Source organism: Vigna unguiculata, chromosome 4, assembly GCF_004118075.2.
Source record: "Vigna unguiculata cultivar IT97K-499-35 chromosome 4, ASM411807v1, whole genome shotgun sequence".
Taxonomy (NCBI): domain Eukaryota; kingdom Viridiplantae; phylum Streptophyta; class Magnoliopsida; order Fabales; family Fabaceae; genus Vigna; species Vigna unguiculata.
Genome location: NC_040282.1, coordinates 40,590,538 through 40,599,852, shown reverse-complemented (window position 1 = coordinate 40,599,852; position 9,315 = coordinate 40,590,538). Strand labels below are relative to the sequence as shown.

General features: G+C 23.5%; 1 long non-coding RNA gene across 1 annotated transcript in view; it reads right to left on the bottom strand.

Moving 5' to 3' along the window:
• The window catches only part of LOC114182689, a 1,884-nt gene extending 1,251 nt beyond the window's left edge, over window positions 1–633 (bottom strand). The window contains exons 1-2 of the long non-coding RNA XR_003604166.1: window positions 527–633; window positions 353–422 (exon numbers count right to left, since the gene is read on the bottom strand). This is a non-coding gene — a long non-coding RNA (uncharacterized LOC114182689). The remainder of the gene's footprint in view (window positions 1–352; window positions 423–526) is intronic.
• Window positions 634–9,315: the final 8,682 nt, after the last annotated feature.

Below are 9,315 nucleotides of genomic sequence, written 5' to 3'. Positions count from 1 at the left end.
AGAGCGCCAAAAACAAGGGCATGGGCAACACGGGATCTCGCTTAAGCGAGATCCCTCTCGCTTGGGCGAGTTGCCTGCTCGCTCAAAAGTTGAGCGAGCCGCCCGGGTGACGTTTCGCGCAAAAAACTTAGGCGAGCTCCCTGTTTCATCTCGCCTAGGCGAGATTGACTCGCTTGGGCGAGATTTACAGGTCTCGTCACTGTTCTTCACTGTAACAGTCATGCATATCCAATCAACCAGGCATAACAAGCATTTAATCACACCAAAACGAAGGATTCATTTATGAAATCATTAACTCACTCAAGAACAGCCAAGACAACACCTAAAATACTGGAACCCTAACTTCCCGTACCTGGAAAAGGGTTCGCACAGACCTCGACATTGGGCCCCGAAGCACAGCAGTTCGGGAGACGGATCAGGAACTGGTGGAACAGTGGCACAAAAGGAAGAACAGAGTCATCAACCAACATTAAACAGTGGAATACGAAGAAGGGAGGCGAAGACGGCATGTTTTAGGGTCACTTACGTCGTGCAGGAAGTAGGACTTGAGCTTTGAGCTAGCTCGAGGAGGACCTCAGGGCAACCCTAGCAGAGCTCTAGCGGTACGAAGGGGCGGAGCGACGACTGGTTCAGAAAGGAAAAACACAGACCTCCCATTAGGGCAACGTAGCAGGGTTTATATACACTGGGCCAACCCTTAGGCCCACTTAGGGGCAGCCCACTAACTTTAGGACAGGAATAAAATGGGGCCTTACATTTTCTATTTGATGAGAAAAGCATTTTAGTTTAAAATAATAACAAAAACTTTAGACTTAATGTATTTAGTGTTTTCCGCGCGAGGTTAATTCTTTTTATTATGCAATAAGTTTCAAGACATGCGTTTCGTTGACTGTGAGAATGTATTTTTTTATTATATTCTAAAGTAATATAATTTCAATAAAATATATAATTTTATAAAACAATTATTTTTAAGTAAAAAAATTACATACTTGCTTTTTATATAAATTAAAGTTGTGTATTTACTTGTTTCGTTAAATAAATACATTACTTTTATTTATTTTTAAATTAAAAATTATTCAAAACAACATTAAGAAAAGTTTATTCTTTTATATAACGGTATAGATAAACAAGATGGTAAGTGTACTAATAAATTTTATTATCAATATAAAAAGATAAATTCATTTTTTTATGTAATATTATCTAATTATTTTTTATTTATTCAAAATATATTAAAGTAAGGGTCTCTTAATCCGTGTTTAAGAATATTGTTTAAGTGCAATAATCATTAAATTTTATAAGATTCATGGTTAATGATAATATTAAATGAATTATGATCTTAATAATTATTAATATAATTTTATTTTATTTAGAGAATAAAATTATTATAAATATTATACAAATGTAATTGATAATTTATTTATTATGTAAAAAAATTAAAATTAAATGATAAAATAACTATATCTTAATATTATTAAAAAATAAAATATAATTAAAAAAATTAAATTAACAGAAAATTGATAAAAAAATTAATATTATATTATTTGTATTACAAACAATGATTTATTTTCTGTTAATTATATTTTTACCTTTAATTATATTGTAATTTTTAGTAACATAATATTGTAATATTAATAAAAAAAATTAAGTATATATGTATAATACTTGTAAATATTTTTGTCTTTCTAAATAAAGTAAAACTGCACTAATAACCATTAAGATCATAATTTATTTAATATTATAGTTAATTATAGAATTTACATAATTTAATATTTATTAATTGTACTTTAAATAGTATTTAAGTGTACTGGTTAGCATTATTTTTAAAGTAATTAGTGTATAACAATATAGAACTTTCAACTTCTTCTCATCTAATCGTGTATTTATTTTATTTTAAATTACTAGAAGAAAATATTATTAAATTAAAAAAATATATTTATCATTTGATTACTTTTATTTAATTTTTAAAACACGTTATATAAGTTTACAGTTACTTTTATTTAAATTTAAAAACATATTATCATTTGTAGAGTTATAAGATTAATTGAGTTATAAGATTAATTCAATGATAAAGATGGAAAATAGTAAAATAAATCATGGATTCAATTTCTTTCGATAGAAATTATAAAATTGACTTATGAGTAAAAATGGAGGGAAGAGTGAGAGATGTTAAAATAAATCTTCTTAAAATGGAAAGGTTAAGATTATAAAATTGAAGAGTGACAGAGATGAAAGAAATAATGAGAGTTATAAGATTAATTTGGTAGTAAACATTTATTTTTCTTAAAATAATCTTATAAAAAAATAATAAGTCAACTATCTCATTACATAATTTAATAACTCACATTTGCTGGTAAAAAAAAAAAAAAACCTTTATATTTTATTTGTTTTAATTTCCTTAAAAGTTGTAATAAAGTATGAAAAATAAACTTGTGAGTTAAAATGCTATTAGGGTAGTTGAAAATTGTATTTGAATAAACATTTTAGAAAATAAGTTATATAACACATATAAAGAAAATCTATAAATATGCAAAAAAGAAAAAATATGTACAGAGTAACATCTTTAATTAATGTGGTGGAGAGAGATAATAAAATATTATTATTATGAATTCTACCCTTTTACAAATTTTACTTCTTAGGGGTAAAAAATGGACTGAAGAAATTTGAGTTTCAATTTTCTTAAACATTCTTAATATTATTACTAAAGAAAACGAGTATCTTTATGGGTTTACTTTTACTAGCATTTAGATTTTTAATTATTTTAAATATTGATTAAATAAGTTTATAATTAAAAATAAAAAATTATAATAAAACAAATATAATATTATTTTAACATCAAAATAGACTTACCTTTTTTAATGTAAAATATTAGGAAAAAACTATCATTTTTTAAATATCAAATTAAAGTATAAAATAATAATTGAAAAATGGTTAAATAATTATAGAAAACAATAAAAATAACTAAATGTGTTGATTTAATGAAATTAAGGTTTACATTTTCAAAGAAACTAATTATTTGAATCAAATTACAAAGAAAAAATATAAATGTGTAATCAAAATTATAATCATAATAGAAAATATCTTAAAAGAAATAAATATCAAAGAAGTTAGAAGTCAAATTAGTAAGAGATAATATGTTTTTTTTAATGAAACAAAATTCTTTAAATGAGGTGAGAGTAAAACATTTCAAGTTGTGATCAAATATTCTATTGTGATCAAAACAAAATAATAAATTTAAATATTAAAAAGAAGTCAAACTAATATAAAAACTATTTGATTAATCAAAATTGAAACCTTTTTTTCTTAAAACAGAAAATGATTTTAGAAGTTTTGATAAGCAAAAAATGGTCCATTTAAAATTTGCTTACCTTTATCAATTTAAAAAATAGAATAATTGAAAAAAGTTAATTATATAAAAAAAAATATAAACTAACAATAAATATTTTTTTATATTACTTAATCAATAATAAGTTTTAAAACAATTTTAAATAAACACAAAATGATATGTATATAGACAGTGACGGAGATTAGATAAAAAATTTAGGAGCGTCAAATTAAATTTGTTATATATAATTTTTTTAGTTAATTTTTTTTTTATTTTTTCTCTTCATTTCTCTGACTTAAAACAAACACACATAATAGTAAAATTTAAAAAAAAAATGACTATCATTCGTTATTATATCATGCTATTATATCATGATATAAATCATGAATACCATTTTGATAAGCCCTTCGTACCTAATCAATTTGATTTGGTGGGCATTGTCAAATTTGAGGATGTTTTTCCCAGATCGTGTTCTAATGAATTGTTAAATTTATTATATGTAACCCTATGAAATTTAGAGATTTATTTTTCATTATCTTGAATTTTTGGTTTTGATGAAATTTCTTAAGTTTAGTTAATGTAGATGCTTTTTTTTCATCTTTATCACAAACCTTCCCCTTTCCAAAAAAAAAAAAATTCTTTTACTCTTTATCATAATCTTTCTAATATAAATTTATCACCTCTCACCTATTTAGAAAAAAATAAATTTTGTATTCACAAATCACAATTATCACAATGCAAAACATAACAAAATTCATATAACTTTAATTAAATAAGCAACATAAAATCCCTAAATTTCATAATTAAGGGTTATAATAATTTGGAAAAATTTATAATTAAGGTTCATACAAATTTCATAAAACAATCTCTAAAATTAAAATTAGGATTTATACTCATTTGGAATAAACTTAATTTGGGAGAAACATCCTAAAAAGAATCGTAAACATATATAAATTATAATAAGATACTGACCTTGATATGTGAGAGATCATCCGATAATGTATACTTCAATTTCAATTTATGTGTTCCTCAATCTCTATTTTCTAATCTATTTCTTTGTATTTATTTTTTTTCACACATTTTCATGATAATTTACATTATAGAAAGTTCTTATAGATAGAAAAAAAATTGTAATCTCTTTTATAAATCAATGTCTCTATTAAACTTTTTATTTTATTTTTTATTATAATTTTTTATAATATAAATTTAATATAAATAATATATAAATATAATTTTAAAAAATAAATAAATATATATAAAAAATAAATTTCAAAAATTTTGGGGAGCCTGTCATGGATTAGGTCTGCCGTTGTATATCACTTTAAAAATTAAATGTTATTTATACTCATATATGATTAAGGTAGAAAATTCCATTAAAATTTTCAATACTACCAATATTATTAATTATGAATTATCTTATCCATTTTAAACATACACACTTCATTAGTTAGTAGAGTTACTGGACACAAAAAGGTTTTTACATTCCTTTGATATTATTTTTTTTTACCTTTTTCTATTTATCTTTTATGAATATAAAATTACAATTTTGTTATGACTATTTTATATCTACAGTGAATTGTCAAAGCCTAGTTATTGATAAAAAAATATTTTTCCAAAATTTTGAATATTATTAATGTTATTATAGATTATCTTATCCATTTTTAAGGTAGACAGATACGTTATTAGAGACAAAAATCTTTGTTCTCAAACTACTTTTTAGACTTTCATTATTTTTCTTTTAAACTATTCTAACTGCCCACTACCTTTACATAGTCAATTCCTTTATTTCTTTTCAATATAGCTTTTCTTTTATATATTTAACCTTTGAACATTTTTTTTCTTTTAATTAGACTTTTATTTTAAAAAAAATAAATTATAATGATTCCAACGTTTTACTATTGGTTGAATATCGTACCTAACCTAAGCAACTCATAACCAAGACCGCGTGATAACTAATTCCACCGACACACTTTTCAAACCAAACCATGTCACAGTCTAATGTTTTCACTGGAAACATATGAAAAAAAAAAACACGTTTATATGACTGTTTTTGTAAAAATAAAAACTTTTAAGTTTTCAAAATTCTACAATCCAATAGTTCTACTTTATGCCAAACATTAAAATCAATTTCTTAGTGGGGACCTAAGATACTTAGATCAGTGAGAATTTGTTTATTTATAATAATAACAACTAATTAATATTATTGTATAATAGACAATAACTTCTATTTTTTTTTTCATCCTTTATTCTCTAATGTGATTTAATAGTGATTTATTAATTAATATAACACTATTTTTTTTGTTAATTATATTTTTCGTCTTTCAATTATTGCTAATTTTTTATTTTCATCCTCTATTTAAAGGTCGCACTATTTTAGTTTCTGACGTTTGAAATTCCATGCAATTTAAAATATCAATAACTAAAATAGTGCAAACTTTAGATAGAGGACGAAAAAAAAAATAGCAATAGTTGAGAGATAAAAAATATAATTAATTTTTTTTCTTTAAAAAAATCAATAATTTACACTAAACTAGGAGAATAAAATAAGAATAAGAAATAAAATTTATATTATCATTGTCCATTATAATGTTAATTAATTGTTATTATTACAAATAAACAAATTCTATAATATATATATATATATATATATATATATATATATATATATAAACTTCTATATTTATATTAACATATTAGTATATCATTTGATGATGATGTTAATATATCTAAATTTAGAAGCTGCAGAAAATGAAATTGTGCAGCATCATTCTGAACAAATTGATGGAAACTTTACATTAGTAGTGGATACTACACATGCTTTATAATATAGTTCAAACATTTTATTTTCAACAGATTTTTTGTCTCATATATAGGAAGCTTTAACAAGTATTTAGAAAAAAAAAAATCCAGTTAAAATTAGTAAAATAAAACTAAATTAGTTAATCTCATGTTTGGCAGTGTATCTATTGATTTTTTAATTAATACAAAATTATTATTAATGTTTATATTTAACTATATAGGTATATTCCTTATGGATTATACTAATATCCAAAACTGACTCATCTGGTGAATTCTGCTCGCATTGCAGATTCTTTTATGCTTCTATTTCTTAAAGAAGGTTTTTATTATAAATATTTTGAATCGAAATTTTTCATTTTATTTTATTAAAATTGACTACTGCTATTATTATAATTTTTGTTAAGATTAATTATGGGTGAAAGTTAAAATATTTTTTTATTCTAATAATATGATAGAACACATTATTCTATTTGTTCTCATTAATTTTTATTGGGTGTGAATTGGTTTTATTAAAATAGGAGTTGAAGACTCCATTTTTGTCAACTTGTTCTTGGTTGTTTTTGACTATATATCAAATTAAACCCTTAAACACGGCACAGATAAAGGCACAATTTTTATTTTTTTTTCTTTTCTCAATTTGTCATATATGACTACTATGGATGATCTGGCTTCACTTTATGTCTTATCAACAAAAATAATATAAACATAGATACATTGCACACAACTATTTAAGACATATAATATTTGATAATTCAAATTCAAATAACACAAAAAGATAATAATAATAAAATCTCAAAAGGTTAGAATTCGTCAGAAAATTCTGAAATTAGTCCATTTTAAAATTTTAGACTAATTTAGTTATTTTTTTTTAAAATACGTAAAATTAGTTATTTTAATTAAATTTTATTAAATTTATTTGACATTTTAAACACGTTTTATAATAATATTTAACTTACCATTAAAATAAAAATGAAATGTGTACCAAACATCATATAAACCTATCAAAGTTTTATTAAAAATATTAAATTCACGTATTTCGATAAATAAAGGACTAAATTGATCCAAACTTTTAAAATAAACTAATTTCAAAATTCATTGAAAATTAATGGACAAAAACATATTTAATCATAAAATTCTTAACAATGTAATGATCGATAATAATTTATAATTTAGTAAATAGTTGATAATGCAATCCACCAATCTCATAATAAATAATTTTCTAGGCTGAATCATTAAAAAAGGCTAATAATTGAGAAACAAATATTTTGTGCACAATCATATTTAGTTATGAATTTAATAGACGTCAGTGTAGTGAACAAATCACACAATTTTTCTATGATTGTTAAGATCATTATTACAAAATTAACAATTTTTCAGGAAAGTTAAATTTTTATGCACTAATTTATGCTTATCAATTAGTAGAAATTAATAAACTTACTTTATATAACATATTATGATTGTATTTCTTTATATTTTGAGTGTATGTACTATCTTTTTTTTCTTTCTAAAGTTAGTTTATGCATATAAGATAATTTGTACAACTGTTTAAATTATAAATTAACCATTGAAAAATATTATTGTCTAAATATAAAAAGTAAATTACACAGAACAAAATAATCTTATGCTGTCATCTAATCACATCTAATCACACGTTTTTGTCTATATATGTTAAATTTAAATTTGTAATAATAAGTTCATAACACATATCAATGTTTATTTATGTAAACTTTTTCCACATTAAAAACATTATTTACAAAACATCTTGCGATTGTGTTGTCCAGTTTTGACCTTTCAAAATCTTACAATGTACTGTCAAATTATTTTATATAATTTCTCTTCACATAGTTGACTAACTTCAATTACCTTATTCTTCACTTTATCTATTTATTGAGGATGTAAACAATTTTAATAAAATCATACCATAAAAAGACATGTATTCATTGTTTTATTTATGGAAATTTCAAATGATAAAATAGCAAAAACCCAATTCACTACCTCTAATCAAGGATTTTTCTTTCCATTATGATCCATAAGATTTTAACCTGATTAAAGTCTAATGTCCCCAAAATCAAGAATTTGTTAAAAGGAATTAATACCATGGATAAATATTTATTATTAAGTTAAAGTTATAAATGTTTATTTGAGTAAAAATTAGAATTAGTGTTTCTCGAAAACTTTGAATTAATTCGGTCCTTTATTTGTAAAAATATGTGGATTTAGTTTTTTAAACAAAATTTTGTTAAATTTATTTGAAATTTTAAACTCGTTTCTCAACTAACATGTATCAAGATAGTGTAAACAAACTAAAATATTATAATAAAATGGGTTTAAAACGTCAAATAAACTTAACAAAATTTAGTTAAAAAAATTAAATTTATACATTTAAATAATTGAAAGATTAAATTAGTTTAAAATTTTTAAGATGAATAATTTCAATTTTCACTTTAAATCGATATCAGCAACGTATTTAACCGTATTATTTATAATAAATCATAAATAATATTAATATTATGATGATGATGCGAAAAGAGAAGGAAAGAGGGTGGTGAGGGAAATTTCTGTGGTGATTCGTTTACAGCAGACAACGAGCATTTCCCTCTGGTGTGATCTGCACTTTAGCTGTATCTTATTGTCACAATGAGAGGAAAAAAGTTTCTGGTGTGATTGAGGTGTAACTCGTTATGGTGTGGTTCTTTACGTGTCTACTGAACATTGCTCAACGTGCCAGCCTGTTCTTTCACCTTCCTTACCTCAAATTCTTCAAATTTAACCATTCAAATGAGACACATCCAAAGAATAAAGAGAGTACAATTTATTCTTGTTCTCAAGTTTCACCCCATGATAAAAAAATCATATTTTTAAGCTATGGTTGTTACTATGAACACTATTAATACCTAGTTTAAGCCCCTCAAAGTGTCTTTCTCTGCTAAACTCTAAACTCAGAATTTATCAGAAGCTCTGAGATTTGCTTGAGAAAGCAAACAACAGAGGAAAAAGTCTCATCTGGGAATGACCCTTTTGAGTTTTTTGTTTTTTGATTTTGATACATTCTTGATGTTGAGGGAAGGTATCTCTGATTGATTGATTAGCTTCAACTGTGATTGGTGAGCGAGCATTAACCCTTTTCCCAAAATCTTATTTTTTTTTCTTCTCTTTCCCGAGAACTTACACGGAATTGAGAGAAAAAGAGAGTG